This window comes from Colobus angolensis, unplaced genomic scaffold (genome assembly GCF_000951035.1).
Source record: "Colobus angolensis palliatus isolate OR3802 unplaced genomic scaffold, Cang.pa_1.0 Scaffold401, whole genome shotgun sequence".
In the NCBI taxonomy this organism is placed as follows: Eukaryota; Metazoa; Chordata; class Mammalia; order Primates; family Cercopithecidae; genus Colobus; species Colobus angolensis.
In genome coordinates, this window is record NW_012117389.1 from 1,627,725 (window position 1) to 1,643,352 (window position 15,628).

The window sequence follows — 15,628 nt, forward strand, 5'->3', positions numbered from 1 at the left end:
ATGAGGCACAGAACTAAAGAGTTCACACCACCTAACTACTGTGAGGTTGATGAGTCTCAGCCCTCACACCACATCTAGGGTTTGGATGATCACCCATGGCAATTTGTCATAAGAATGCATTTCACAGCCAGGGCACTGGTCCAGATTCAGATCTGAACCAGAATTATTATCTCTGTGATAAAGAGATAAACAAAAGTCCATGCCTTTTTTTTATCTTGATGAGGTCAAACATTCATAGGACTCTCACAAACACCTGACGGATCAGGGAACATCCTCTCAGGCTTTCAGTAGCACTGCTGACAAATCACACCACATGTACAAAGCTTAGACAGAACATCAGCTGCCTCTGAAGTTAAATCCCACTTGCCTAAATAAATGCCATGGGATCTTTCTCCTGCTACAAGAGGCATATTTGCTCTTCTATTTAAAAATGCATCCTCTGACATTAACAACAATACAAATTATGATTTCCTAGTAGAGCTGCAAACAAGCCAGGAGAAAGGGAGGGGGTATGAACAGTATTTCATTGCACACCGTTTAACTACCTAAAATGTATGAGTTGTTTGAGCGCAAGCACTACCTATATTATTTACTTATGTGTCATCAGTGACTAGTACGGGGTCAAAGCTGAAAGTAGTTGGTTCATAAATATTTCTTGAACATCTAGTGGGGGCCAGGCCAGGCAATTTACCACACATTAAGTAGATGCTTGGTATATGTGGATTCAATGGATGCTTTTGTTTCATTTCCTTCTACTCAGTCACTAAGGCAAACACATAAGTGCAAGGACCATGAAAGGCCCAGCACCCATTTTATGCCCCAGTTCTTTGAAAGAGAAACACAAGGAATTATTTCACCTTCAATGTGTCTAGACTCCCTTTTTTCCCCCTGTGTCCTTTTACTATTTTGAAGCATTCATATATTTTTTTCATAGAAGGTTTAAAGAATATTGAGAGGTTATTAAATGCCCGAAGTTTGTTGGGAAGGGGGAGATTCGTGAGAGGGAGAGGATAAAACAGAGAATCACCTATTTTAACATCTTCATAAAATATCAGAGCAATTTTATGATGAAAAGGAGAGAATTTGCATCATCTGCCTTTCCTGTGCAATTGGCAGTTTGAGGGAGAAATAATTGACAAAACTCTTCGGTGATTTATTGTTGCCTCCCTTCTCTCTTCTCCTATTCTCTCTTCTATGCCCATATCAAAGGCTCAGAAGGAGGTTGTCACACTAAAATTCTTGGAACATCTCCTTTCACTGAGGAAAGATCTTTCTGGTGTTTACTTTCACACTGGTGGGACTGGCCTCCCCTCCCTGCTCCATCACGATTCCAGCCGTCAAGTCCATAGAATTAGAACCCAGATTCAATGTTCTGTCTCTCATGTTTTCTCACGTTCTCTAGCTTTTATTTAATTTTTTTGTTCAAGGCTAAGTAGGTTGTTGCTTTGGCTTGCATACTGGAAAGACTTGGATGAGAAAAAAAGCTTGTGCTTTGGGGGGTTGGGTTATCAGAATATGAAGAAACTCAACACTTGCAGGCTCTAGGTTAAGGTTGATGTGCATGAGTAGGAGAAACATGGAGAAATGGAAGCTTGTATTTAAATACAAATTTCAATGTCATGGTTGTTAAGCCAATTACAATTCCCCTGTCATGTGCAGCATAGCACCCTGTACAGGCTATACCCTGCGCTCATATCCCATGGAACATCCTTCCAGGTGTTGGGTAAGGTCAGTTTATCAGTCCTCTCCTTAGTAGAAAAAGTCAGTCATATCAGCACAGTTCTCTCCATTTCTTGGGGAGAATACTTGCCAAAGTTGACATTCTTGAAATGCTTGCAAGGTTTCATGAGAAACTGAGGCTGCTTGGTCCAGGATACACATGCCCAGAAAAGCTTTCTGGATCTCAAACCAGGAAACTGCCAGAATTAGAGAAAGAAGTTTCAAAACTATGTACATGATGGGCCAAGACAAGAATGAATTGAATGATGCCAACTCAGGATGCCCTCCATCTTGGATTTCTCCAAAAAACAATCTTCTATGCAGTGTATTTACCCCAAAAAGGATATTTTAGCTTTTCTTAAGGTAATTAATAAATGGATAACTAGTTTCCACCACCCTCAGGAAATTGCCTGCAATTTAGAAGCATGAAGCAGACAACTAGCTAGTCCAGCTACCTAAGTGAAGTCACTCATTTTTGGTCAGAAAATTAGAAATAGCACAATTATGTATGTATATGAATATGTAAGTGTCTGTGCACATGAGTATATGCGCATATGCCCTGGGTTTATTCTCATGAAGGGAGCTCAGTTTTGGAGATTAAAAAAAAAAAATGGGAGAAGAGAAGAGGAAGGAGAATGAAAGCTATAAATGATGAGATGTCCTATCGGGCCTGATAAGTCAGTCAGGTTCTTTTTACTAATTGAAAATGTAATGTGACTCAAGAGCACCAGTCAATATTTTGAGGCTCCCACTGGATTCTCAGCTGCATTTACATACCATAAGCTGACCATGTCACTTACTAATGTCTAAAATTCCACTAACTCAGGGATCCACACAGGATCATGTCAACTCCTCAACAAACCATTCTTACATAGTATCTCCATTCTCATCCCTCCATCCTCAAAACTGCAACTCTTTATACTCATCCTTCCACCTGTGTTCCTTTTCTTAATCTTCTCCATCTCAATAAAAGGTACTATCCAGGAATGCAATACAGAGAATCTGGGTTTCTCTCCTTCCCACACACCCTCAGTTCCAATCCACCAGCAGTTTCCATGAGCTCTATGTCAAAAATAGGTCCCAAATCTGATCACTCTCATCATCCTCACAGCCACAACTCTAGTCCAAGATACCACTACTCCTCTGCTAGATTCTATAGTAGCTTCCCAATATATCTCCCCTTCTGCATTTTCGGCCCCTTCTACTCAATTATTCACATAATCTTCATAGCAAGGCTTTAAAAACTGAAATCTGATTGTGTTGCCTCTCACTTAAAACTGTCCAATGGCTTCCCATGTCACATAGAAGAAAATCCAAACCCCTTGGCATGGCCTACAAGGGTTTATATGACATTACCCCTGGCCACCTCCCTGGCCTTATCTCCTCTGGCTCTTCCCCTAGTTCACTGCTTTTTTCTGCCCTTTGAACATAATCAAAATATCCCTGCCATAGAGGCTTTGCGATTCCTCTGCCCTTGGCCTGGATCACTCATTCACCTCTTTTCGTTGATGAGGCCAGCCCCTTCTTATCATTTGGGTCTCATTCTTAATCCCAACTCGACCCCACCTTAACTAAAGAAGTGCTCTCCAATTATTCCCTGTCCACTCACCTTGCTGTGTTTCTTTAGGACATTGATGACTTTTAGACATTAGGTGTATATCGGCTTCCGTGTTTATTCTGTCTCCTTACTTTGGCACATAAGATACACATGAACAGGGATGTGGTCTGTGCACTGCTGTATTCCCAGCATATTTTCTAGCACATAATCAGTAAGTATGCACTAAAAGGCATGCTAGACCTGCCCTTGTTTTTTAAGTTGGTTATTCCTCTTTCCTCCCCAGTTTCAGAATTTAGCATCTGGACTGATATGTATTTATGAAATGATGAAGCACACGGTGGGGCTGTTTGCTGGAACTTTGCCCAACCCTGGTAGTTCTGTCACAAACCCTAAGCCCATAGGTCCCGCATATCTTTGTAATTACCAGGAAACCTGCATGGAAAAGTGGGGAGCTCAGTGTGCTGAGGACACAAGTGCCTGTGCAAGAGGCCAGGGCAGAGGATTACCCCTTCCTTTGATGTTTATAGCATTCCCCTTGTCAGGAGCTATTGATATGGTCATCCCGAGGCACCTAGACTCTCTCGAATCTCTGAGCCTTTGAATATAAAGTCTTTCCTTTCTCTCTTCCATGATTTATCCCACTGGCAAACTTGTATTAATAGACTTCTCATCAGCACCAAATGGAGTAGTATTTTTAAAGTACTGAGGTTGTTGGTGGGGACTGAGATATCTCCATCCAGCTAACCCATCATTAAACAAGTGAAAGTCAAAATTCAATCCGAGAAAAAATAAAACTGAGAGAGTTCATTGCTTATACAACTTCACTAAAAGGATACACTGTAGTTTGAACAAAATGCATGGAGTACGGTGTAAGAAAAAAACGGCAAGCAAAGAAGTTGCTAGTGAATTTAAATAAACACTAACTGTAAATATTAAAAGAAATAATGGCTAATGGAGGAACTGTGAAAGTAAGGTAGAACTAAATATTGATAGACAATAATTTGGTATGTAGTAATTGGGAGATCAAAGTTAAAACATTCTAAGTTCCTTACAAGTATTGGGAAGAGAGTAGAGAAACTGAATAGTTGTAGATTTGTGAAGCTAATCATACTTCCTAATATTTTAAGAAAAACCAGTAAAATAACAGAAGGCAAAGTTTGATTATGGTTCTGAGTGTTTGACTGGTAATGCAGAAATCTACTTTCCAGTCGTTTAGCCTGTTGAGTTGCAGATTTAAGTATGTCAGGTATTTCTGTTAGACTGCTAGAGCAAAGCACTCAACAGAGGTTATTTTGATGGTTATAGCAAGGGATAAATGTGGCACCCATTTTGTATAATACAGAAATGTTCTTAATGTGGCCAATAAGCTTGAAAACAAAGTGAGGGTATATTTCACTCATTTGAGTAATTCAATCTTGTTCTCATATGATCTCCTTGTTCTCTGAAGGAAACCATCCCTCCTTTTCTAATAGTTTGATCACGCCTTAAAGTTTTCCTTTCCACAGATACTCTCATAATCTCATTTAAGCTAAAAATTTTAACGTTCTCTCCATCAACTTTTTAGCTATTTTGGGGGTAGGAACAAAATCTAAATTGGAGTTTTACTTCCTCATTTTTTTCTATCACTGTGATAACAACAAGTAGGAAGGATAAAAGAGGAGGAATACAAAATCATACTGATTAAAACTCTGCAAAGAAACCTCTTGGTAGGAATATTTAAATACCAAAAATACATTTATTGGGGTAATGGTTTTTTGAAATCTATGAAAGAAGTCTATATATATTTGCTAATGAGCTCTCTTTAATACAAATTATATGCAGCATCACCTAAATGCCTAAGTAAAACCACAAAATCATGTTTAAGTGCCTTTAAGGAACCCATTACCACATTTGACTAAATATTCTTAGTTTTAAATAAAGATCAATTTCATAGAAGGTGAGATTAGCTGTTGTTTTAGAGCATGGTGAAAAGAACAAGGAGAAAAAAAAAGATCTAAAGTTTAAAAGCTGATTGACAATTAAAAAGGAAAAAAAAATACTAATTACCACATTTTGTCAATCATCAAAGGACAAGCTTGATGCTTCTTCCTTGCATACAAACTTCTAGGCCATCAATTAAAACTGGATTTCTAAATTCCCATTACTGAATATGCCAACAATCAAATTTTAAGGTTGATATACTACTGGATAGATGTTATTGTAGAAAGGAAGACAAGAAAACTGACAAGTCTATAAAAATATAAAATGGCAAAATGAGTAGGAACCAATAAAACTATATTCCATCAGGTGAAAGCAATCAATGTGGTCCAGGAAAATGATTTCTTCTGGCGTCGAGATGTCTACAACTGTTTAACAGGGCATAACCCAGCACCCTCCCCAAGCATCTCTACCACATTGTAGGTCAGACTGAGAATGAGTTTTTCTCGAGTATTCAAAGCATCTTATTTTCACTGGTGATTGGTATCTTTGCTTCTCAAAACAGAAAGGAGTGGTTCAAGTGAACCTTAGGCTGCATCATGATCACTGCTCCTTCCAAATAAGAAGTCTCCAAACCCCAAACAAGTAGATTAAACGGACACAACTACCACTAGATTTGAGACAAAGTTTTCCCAAATGCCAGCGTCATTTCTAGCTCCATATCCATGATCTCCCTTTCCACTTATCTAAGATGCCTTCCCAGGCCTCTATGCCTATCTTAGTTCTCTTACAGTAGAGTCCAGGTATCTGCTCCCTCTATTAAAACTTGAGAAAATTCTTGCCTTTTATGACGACTGTAGCATTTATTTTAAACTAAATCACCTTGCATATTTGCTCTGTTTATTTCACATGTTCTTTCTCCCCCAAAGTAGAGTATTCTATGCTGCTCAATAGCAGAATGATACAGTTCTGGGCACCTCAAGTCTCAAATACTGGCCCAACAATGCCTCCGTGAACAGGTGTATATGCATGGTAGGTAGGAATGGGAAACAAAGGAAGGCCACAGCGGCAGTTATGATTGACCATGTATAAATGAATAGAGATTGATTCTCTAGGTGAAAGTTTCTAGCTATATATATGTATATATTAAAGCCTTTTTTCCATTTGGCAGATATGATTGTTCTGCCTCTCTTCCTCCCAGAGCTTTAGAAAAGAGATATACAAACAAAAACCCAGTAAATACTAATGTCAAAATAAAATATAGTAAAGACGATTTCAAGCACAAAAAGACAGTGGCTTGTGTCAGGATACTTTAAATATGGATACACAGAAGTAGCACAAATAAGATTTCAAAGAAGCACTTTGCAACTCCCAGGATGACATTTAGAATTTGTGTGTGTATCATGGTCGTGTGGGGTGGGCTGGGGGTGGGGGGGCAGTATCTCTTAAATGAAATATAGTTGGAACTGTGTTGGTGCTTCTGGCAATGACATAAGGTGTTTGATGCAAATTGCATTGTTTCGAATAGCTGTTATATTTCACATATGAGTGCTGAGCACCTACCAGGTTTCAAGCCCTTTGCTAGGCACTGGGAAAACAGATAAAATATAGGGCCTTCCCTTAAGACACTTCCATTCTAGATCAGTGGTGTTCAACTCACATTGGCTGCACAAATAAACTCTGCTGATGGACAGCACTAGAAATTCTGTAATTCAGTGGTTCTCACTCTTGGATGCACATTTAAATCCTCCTAGGCCTTACCCTGAGACATTCTAAATTGCTTGGCCTATAGGAGAACCTGGAGGCTGGACGCTGGTAATTTTTAGAAGCCCTCTCAAATGAGTTTAATATGCGGCCAGGATAAGAACCTCTGAGTTGGAAAAAGAGACATGTGCACTCCAAGAGAACAAATCACATAAGCCTTTTTTCTTCCTTGATAATTTATGACTTGAACTAGTAGAATATGTTGAAAGTGAAGCTTGATAAAAAATAGATATTTCTCTAATGTGACAGGAATCTAAATGTCAGGACTCTTTCTATTAGAAATTTAGTCGTTACCTGCAAATCCATATGGAATATTGAAAAGAACTTTGAAATCTCAGTTAACTCACAGTAAACTTAAGTACAATCATGACCAAACCAGACGGAAAGGAAGAAGAATGACTTAAGAAATCTGGCAATGGTCTGCACACTGAGATGGAATCTGTGTCCAGATTAGGTTGAGTGGCATAGAATTCCCCTAAAATCTGGGATTCTCGGGACAGAGACCTCACTGAGCACAGAACCCATGGAGTAGATGGTGCTACAGCTTGCCTGTTCTTTGAAAACGGAGCAGTGACCCGTTGAATTTTTCATGAAAACAGTCTCTCACTCAAATGTAGGTCTCCTCCACAAGGAATAATAAAAGTATTTAATTAGCTAATTATAATACAAACACACAATAGAGACTTTAATTTTTATAAACACAAGATAATGTGACTACTTTGACATGGAATATACCAGATATTGCCATGGGGATAAACTATGCTCAGGATGAAAATGAGACTCCATGTACTCCCTAAGCCACGTGGTTGACAGTGCATGGGAGCCCTCAGAAGGCAGTAAGACTCTAAGGGGACCTTGACAGCTTTTGGATGCACATATAAATAAATATGCACTGCCCGAGGGAGCTCAGTGGGCAGCTTTTACTAGGTGTGATTTTTGTGGTCTGATGTATTTTTGTTGCATTTTATTTGGGGAGAAGGGAGTACATACAAATTGCACTTTTGTGAATGAAAGTGACTAAAAACATGACCAGGAAGCCCTAACATGCTCTGGCTTTGTAAAACACTTTAACTTGGGAAATGGAGCTGTTTAGGTCGTGGATCCAGTGGAAGAAAGTCCACATTACAGCATGTCGGAATAGCCATTACTCCTTATTCTTAAACCCCCCTACCATTCTCTATGTGATCTAGCTTCACCGTTGAACCACAACTAAGCCAAAAAATGTTTAGTGGGTTATTTTTGCCACAGAACAATGAGGCATATCCTGCTCTTCTGGTTTGAGTTTTTAATGACAAGTCCATGGGTGCTATAGGTTAAGCAGATGGAAATGAAACATCCACCTCATATGGTCATTTTATTGAAAGAGTTTTACACGGTTAGGTAAGAATCATGGAAGAAAATTCCAAAAAACAATGCAAAATACTATTAAGTGAATGCTCAGTCTAATATGTCTGGAATCATTGTCCCCAGGCTCATGATCAAACCCTGGCTGTATTGTTTATTCATGCTGTGACCCAAAGGCAACAGAGGCAAGTCACTTAGCCCCCAAGTCTAATTTTCCTTAAATGTAAAATGAAAATAAAGACAGCATGTACCATGCAGAGTTACTGTGAGGAGTAAGTGAGTTAATGTGCAGCATGCAATAATTATTAATTGCTCTTGTGGTTTTTCTTGGCATACTCATTGTCTATTGGATACTAAGTTTATTCATTCACATGTTCATTCATTAATTCATTCAACATATATTTCCTGAGCACCTATCACGTGCTGGGCATAGTTCTAGGCCATGGGGACATAGCAGTGAACAAAGCCAACCCTCTGTCTTTTTGAGCCTTACGTTCTAGTGGCTGAGAAAGAAAATAGAAAAATTAATAAACAGATAAAAAGCAATGTCAGGTAGCGATATATGCAGGAAAAAATAATAGTGCAGGCTAAAAGAAGCGTCAATGGCAAGGGTTACTTTTAATAGACTGCCAAAGAAAACCTCACTGAGTGTAACATTTGAACAGAGACCTGAGGTTTCAATACTCCTGGTGACTAGGCCACCTATTTTTTTCTAATTAAATCAATCAGGCCATTGGTATAGCGTGCACTCTCAGCCTTCAGTTCTGTGACATGGAGTCCTGTGTCTCCTTTCCCCAGCATTCATGTTTTAGTTGCCCAGGGATATGTGATTACACTGACACATTGCACTGAGGCAGGCAAAAACGTCTGTCTCACTTGTAGCCCAGCTAAAAAACCTTGAATGTTAAAATGTGGCAGATCATTATTCTACCTGTCGATCCTCAAAGTGTAAGCTACTACTTTTTTCCGCTCTGCTAAAAATAGATAGCTGCTTCACTAACGTGCTGTGTAACAAAGAGGCTGCCTGGCTCTCCATCCCATTGATTTCTTATTATTCAAGTTGGCTAGGATGGTAGAGTTAGCTCCTGCCTCCCGAAGGAATTGTGGCCAGCCAGCAAGACACAGAGAATGCAGATTCCCTGTTAGAAAAGCCTGGAGGGATCATCTTAACTCAGCTTAACTAAGGGAATGGGGACAAGGAGGCAGGGGTTCTCCTACTCTCTCCCCAGTGCAGGGATGGTTTAGCATCACCTTCACTAAGACAGAATATACTGGAAGGCCGTTCTGACCTATCTCAACTGCCCTTAGTCACATCTCTGCTACCTCCGCCTCCCCTGTCCCTAACAGATCCGAATCAGACTGATAACAAGCTTGTGGGTTGGGAAGAGAACAGGGAGTTAAAGTTCAGGCTGCAGCTGGAGTTCTAGTAATTCAGCCTTGGGAGAGAGAACTGAAGCTGAGTCAAAATGCCTAGGGCCTAGGCATTGCATTCCTGACATTAACAGGACTGTAGGAAGCATCCCATGTGGCCTTTTCATTTTCTGCTCCATTTCTGAGCTGGGATGAGCACAGGCATACAGCCCTTGTTTCAGACAGAGGTCATGGCACTGAGCATGCTCTTTGAGGGCAGGGATGTGGTTGTGCTTTTTGAGACACCTTTGAGTGTCTAGCATCATGCTTGACTCTCTGATCTAGGCCATTTTGGTGATGTATTTATTCATGATTTCATTATGACACCTGTTTTCTTAATGAGCCATATACACATGGGGGCTCACTGGCAGCATTACTTGGTTTTGAGAATTTAAAACCTAACTGTTGTTTACCAAATATCAAATAAGAATGCTGATTAGAAAGGCAGCCTGATACGCTAAGAGAAGGCACTGAGCGGGAAGTCAGAAGACCTGAGTTTTAATGTTTCTGAATAGCTGAAAGAAAATGCACAGAGAGAAGACAGAGAGTTATTTGCTATTTCGTGCATCAAATACACCAAAATGTTAATGATATCTGTAGATCGGGATTATTGGTGATATTTTTCTTCTTAATCATTTTCTATTTTTTTCTCAATTTTATCTAATGAGCACATAAAATCAGAATATTGACATCATATAAGAGATCAAGCTAGAATCTCATTTTTTTCATCTATTACTTCTATCACTTTGAAGCCACATACGGTCGCTTTTGAGGGTCCTTAGTTTTCCCACGTATAAAAGGAGATGCAGGGATAAGGAAGATCCTTCCGTTCTAACATTCTGCACTGCTAATGAAGTTTTTAAAAATGATATGAGTTAAAAAAACACAATATAAAGAGCTGAGACATTACTACTTCTTCAAGTCACCATTACCAGAGTTGCCATGTGCTGCTGGAGCCAATCCTTTCAGCAGGGTTCTGACTCCCAGGCTGAGAGCCCACTGGTGTTGCTGTTATCCTGAATTCACTTGTGAGTCACAGTCGGCCCGGTATTGGATGTTGAAATGTCTTTGTTGCCAACGTGTGGGATTAATAACAATCTATTCCTAACATCTGCCTTCAGCTGAAGCAATGACTTTATTTCAAATTCTGCCTTAGCGTGTCCATCAGACATACATAGAACATAGTACATCTATTATCTCCTTTAACCACAGTACGAAACAGAAACAAGTATTATTACCCCCATTTTATGAATGCTGAAACGGAGGCTCAGAGAAACACAGCAAGGTACCAGAATTTGAGCCTAAGGCTGCTCAGACATGCTAAATGTCATTCTAGGAATCTGACTGAAGAAAAATGTGCACAGCAAGGTTTGCTGGGGGTTACTGAGCTTCTAGTTGTCTTTATGCGGTTTTCCTCTGTGACTTAGGGACAGCAAATCTCATAGCCAAAAGGATTTTATTATTGTGCTGTTTTCCTGTTTCCCAGGGATGGGGATAATGATCAGCACTGCAAAAGCCTCTACCACTGCTCTCACCCAGAGTGGGAGACTTGAGGGTAGAGGCAGAAGCTGACAGAGTACCCCAATGGAGCAGGGGGTAATTATGCCACGATCTCGGCTCCTTCCATGTGAGAATGTCCCAAAACCCAGAGAGAGGTAAATGTGGCAGCAGACCCAATGGAAAGCTCCTGGATGTGAGACTAAATGACACACCCATGGAGGCTTCTCGACTTGGTTTTATGGTCTCAGTTCAATTCAGACCTGAAGTAGAGCCCATTCATGCTTTAAGATTCAGAGAGGTAACACTGGCTTCTGATTGGCATGGCCACCCTATGGAAGCGTGTTGTTTCCCAACTTTGTGCTAGCATGACATTTTTATCACAAGGGCCAAGAGCAGGGCTAATGCATGCAGGGACAGTGAGTGTGGTCAAAGAGCAGCAGGATTACTAATTAGTGTGCACAACTCTGCAACTTAAAGTGAGGTGATGTTGGACGAATCCCATAAGTTCCTTAAACTCCATTTCTGCATCCATAAAAGGGAGATAACAAATCCATTTCACAGCGTGTTTATGAGGATTAAACTAGGACATTTATCCAAAGTGAGAGGAAAATATTATCTGGGTATGTTAGCAGGTATTTGGTGGGTATATATGTGAATTGGCATGCACATGAGCAGGGAGTGTGCCATAATCTAATGAGTCTGGGAAACACAAGAGCAAAAAAAATTAAGTTAGTATATCATAGCTTTTATATCACAAACTTCCCATTCCATCATGGAGTCCAGAAGCTGCTCAAAAGCCCCACAGACAGTTCAAAGAAGAGCCAGAGAGTCAGGATGGCCTGAAGAGGTTAATCTAGCCCACCTGCTTGTTTAGACTACACAGAGACAAGATCAAGCTATGTACCACAGGTCTTCCTGCATTTGGCTAAAGGACATAAGGACATCATGTTAGGAGTCTTCAAGGTTAAGGAGTTCACCTCAAGGTCAAGAAATATACTGGCCCCAGGCTGGTGCCCAAGACCCTCCATCATGATCAGGTTGGTCACTTTTGATCACAAAGAGGAACCCGTAAGATTGGGGGGCAAGATTTGCCATATGAAAAGACTAAGTTACAAGAAGATATTAGTTTAGCCTAGAGGTGACATTAATATCTTGGTACTGTTGTGGTCAGATTCCCAAGCAGATAGAGCAAAACCAGCAAGATTAGAAAGTTCAACGTAGAGGCCAAAGCATAGCGAGATGGCAGCATCAACTTAAAGAAGTCCCAAATGAATCTAACGTCAACAAAGGAAGCCACTGCAAGTTCTGAAAGGCTGGTCTTTCTGCTAGATCAGAAATATTTCAGGGAACTTTCCAATCTTGGCTAGAGACAAACAAAAAGCTGAGATTTGAAGGAGACAGAGTATGCTACAAAACAGCAAGAGAAATATACTTTGGCTCTATGGAAACCCAGATGAGCATCTACCATCCCTCCTTGAAACATGGTCTCTACACACAGGACTCAGGTAATTAATTTATTGAAAATTGATAATACACCAACTGTATCAGCTACATGACATTATATTTAATGATTAAATAATGTGCCTAGGGTAACATTAATGGCAAGAACCAGGATCCAAGGTGATCTGATTTCCAAAGCCCAGGCTTTTTCATTTATACTGTGAGGTAAGCAGGTTGTTTGGCTTTCCTAAACCTATTGGCCTCTACATCAGTATCCCAGTGCAAGATCCTTGCCAGTATTCCTAAAACTTGGTCCCATGCTTATTCATTCACTCCCACAGTTCAAAGGCCCCAGCACTCAGGATTTTTTCAAGCAAAGGAGGATTTAGGATGTTGGGATAACTAACATATCCTCAGGTGACTAAATAGTAAAATGAACCACAACTTATGTCGATAAAGGAGAAATTACCCCACTTCCAGGAAAATCTGAAAGTCTTGCAGTACATTTTGAAGACAATTTCATACATACTTTGCCTAAGTGCACCTCCAGGCCATTGTCCAGCTTTTTTCTGTAGTGAGAATGCCTGTGTCTGGTCAAATCCTGTGTGTTTTTCAAAATCCATCTCATCATGTCCTTTGCAGAGACATGGATGGAGCTGGAGGTCATCATCCCTAGCAAACTAATGCAGGAACAGAAAGCTAAATACCACATGTTCTCACTTATAAGTGGGAGCTAAATGATGAGGACACATGGACACACAGAGGGAGACAACACACACTGGGGCCTACCAGAGAGTGGAGGGGGTAGGCAGGGAGAAGATTAGGAAAAATAACTAATGGATACTAGACTTAATACCTGAATGATGAAATAATCTGTACAACAAACTCCCACAACACAAATTTACATATATAACAAACCTGCACATGTACCCCTGAAATTAAAATAAAAGTTAAAAAAAAAAACAGTCTATCTCAAATCTATCTCAAATCTAACTTCCTGCTGGGAAGTATTTGCTCGTTCTCCCAACATGCAGGGGCCTTCACTGCTCTGAATCTCCACGGCAAATATTTTATCTTGTATCACAGGTAACTAATAATTTACCTTTACAACCATCGGTAAACTTTGCAAACCATCTGTAAACTTGTCAAAGTGGAGACTGCATATTCCTCACATCTGTATGTTCTGAAACACCCAGAATAACACCCTGTCTCAGAAGACACTCAGGAATGATCCCTGGACTTAAATGCTTATGGAAATGTCCAATACATATCGTAACAGAATAGCTCTTTCCAGCTTCCTGGAAAAAAGAAGTAAAAGGGAGTAACACCCTTGGTCTCTGAGCAAACAGCTTTCCTACTATCTTGGAGACTGGTATTTTTATATATCCCAGAAGTAGCATGGCACATTTTATAAAAATGTTTGGAGTTGAAATAAAAAATACTTAACCAGACAAATTCTGACCTGAAATCTATAATTCCTTTAAAATCATTCTGTTTAAGATGACAAGCAGAGATTGATTAATCCAAGGTTGATGAATGGATAGCTTCATTCCCCCCAATCTGTCTTCCCCTTTATCTATTGAGAATACATGTTTTACCAGTGCCATAATGTTTCCATGGCAATTTACATTTTGAACTTTTCACAATCGTTTTCTGTTTGCATTCAGCATGCTAAAAAAGAGTGGTTAGGTCCACATAGGAAACAGCGAAAGACTCAACCATTGAGATGTTAAAGGTCATCCTTCAAATCGGAGGCAGATCTGAGAAGACAACATTGACTTCAGAGACTTGGGCTGTGAAGGCATATTAATCAACGAGCCAGCTGTCCATACAAAGGAAATAAAGAAAAATGCTACCGAATTAGAGTTAGAAATTTCTATAAATATATCACTATTTAATCAACTTAGAGTAAAACATTGATGCAAGTTGATCAAAATCGGGCAACCTAAGGAGGAGATTAAAGAACACAGATTCCAAGCCCTACCCAAAACCCACTGAATCAACACCTTGGCAAAAATGCCCAGTTATTTGCATTTTAGTAGGTTCCCAAAAGATTCTGTTGTGCAGCTATGATTAACATCACGGATTTATGTAACTGCAAAGATGTCAGATTTGAACTCTCACTCCCAGATTCTGTTCTGCCTTGCCATGAAGTTCCCATTCAAAATGGTAGTGGGGGTTTTGGAATGATGTGGATAGCTTTCAGCCTACATCCAGGTTCATTTTGAATCCCTTTAAAGAGTCCTGAACAAGTCTCTGGAAGAGAGCATCCTGACCCTTCGTCTGCTCGAACGCAGTCTTTGGCCCTGTCATTTCCTCAGAACCAGGTTTTCACTCTTGTGTTGTCCTGGTATGAAAAGAAAACACACCCCCAGCAAAGACAGCTCATTTAAACCCAAAATATCATTCCACAGCAATAAACTGTAAACACAAATTCACTACATCTCAAACCCATTTGTAACCAGACAGCATTATTCTACTTTTAAGGGAAGGACCTTGTTATGATTTTCTTCTCTTGTACCAGGGAAGAAAAAGCATTTCTTTTTTTTTTTTTTTTTGAGATGGAGTCTCACTCTGTTGCCAAGGTTGGAGTGCAGTGGCATGATCTTGGCTCACTGCAACCTCCACCTCCCGGGTTCAAGCGATTCTTCTGCCTCAGCCTCCTGAGTAGCTGGGACTACAGGCGTGTGCCACCACACCTGGCTAATTTTCGTATTTTTAGTACAGACAAGGTTTCACCATACTGGCCAGGCTGGCCTCGAACTCTTGACCTCGTAATCTGCCTGCCTCAGCCTCCCAAAGTGCTGGATTACAGGTGTGAGCCACCGCACCCGGCCACATCTACTATTTAGAAGTCCCAACTGTAGTTGGGTTAGTGTTAGACTTGTGAAGATTTGAGGAAGCAGATTACCCCGAATCACAGCAATACACAAGTCAGGAAGGGGAAAGAAAGAAAGAGAAAGAAAGAGAGAAAGA

At 40.2% G+C, this 15,628-nt stretch overlaps 1 protein-coding gene and 1 long non-coding RNA gene across 4 annotated transcripts in view; both read right to left on the bottom strand.

Annotated features, from left to right (window-relative positions):
• Positions 1-15,628, bottom strand: part of FGF13 (fibroblast growth factor 13) — a 550,802-nt gene that overhangs the window by 257,100 nt on the left and 278,074 nt on the right. The window lies entirely within an intron of this gene.
• Positions 10,372-11,717, bottom strand: LOC105521597. Its single transcript, XR_001003294.1, has 2 exons — positions 11,069-11,717; positions 10,372-11,038 (listed from the first exon to the last, which is right to left on the bottom strand). It is a non-coding gene; the product is annotated as an uncharacterized LOC105521597 (long non-coding RNA).